The sequence below is a fragment of the Nestor notabilis genome, unplaced genomic scaffold (genome assembly GCF_000696875.1).
Source record: "Nestor notabilis isolate BGI_N333 unplaced genomic scaffold, ASM69687v1 scaffold23259, whole genome shotgun sequence".
NCBI classification, from domain to species: Eukaryota; Metazoa; Chordata; class Aves; order Psittaciformes; family Psittacidae; genus Nestor; species Nestor notabilis.
This window is the reverse complement of record NW_009942654.1, coordinates 531-939: the sequence shown is the minus strand read 5'-3', so window position 1 is coordinate 939 and position 409 is coordinate 531. Positions and strand designations below refer to the sequence as shown.

Here is a 409-nt window from a genome sequence, read left to right as displayed (position 1 = left end):
GGGCAATGTTGTCTTAAGCAGAGCCGGTGTGGTCAGCCCGGCGAGGGAAACCTTCACCCTCCCGGCAATTAAACCACAACGAGAAGAACGTGGGAAAACCGATGGCAGCGGAAAAGGCTGGGCGGAGAACGGTCCTCCCGCCCCCGCCGCTGCGCAACTTCCCATCTCACTTTTGGGATGCCCAGTGAGAAACTTTGGAGGAGGGTTTCCTTCCTTCCTTGCTTCCAGAGCGCGGGGAAGGGTGGCAAAGCCCCGGGCTCCGGCCGGGCAGGAGGAGCCTTTCCCGGCCCCGGGATGCGAACCGGAGCAGCTGCAGCAGTGCTGCTGGAGGTGGAAAAATCAAAGCTCTGTCACTGTCTGGAGGGACAACGCAGGGGAAAAGAGGGATTAAAAGTAATAAATAGAATAT

The 409-nt window shown here is 58.4% G+C and overlaps 1 protein-coding gene across 1 annotated transcript in view; it reads right to left on the bottom strand.

Moving 5' to 3' along the window:
• The window catches only part of BSX (brain-specific homeobox), a gene marked incomplete at its 3' end in the record, with an annotated part of 1,467 nt that overhangs the window by 558 nt on the left and 500 nt on the right, over positions 1-409 (bottom strand). The window lies entirely within an intron of this gene.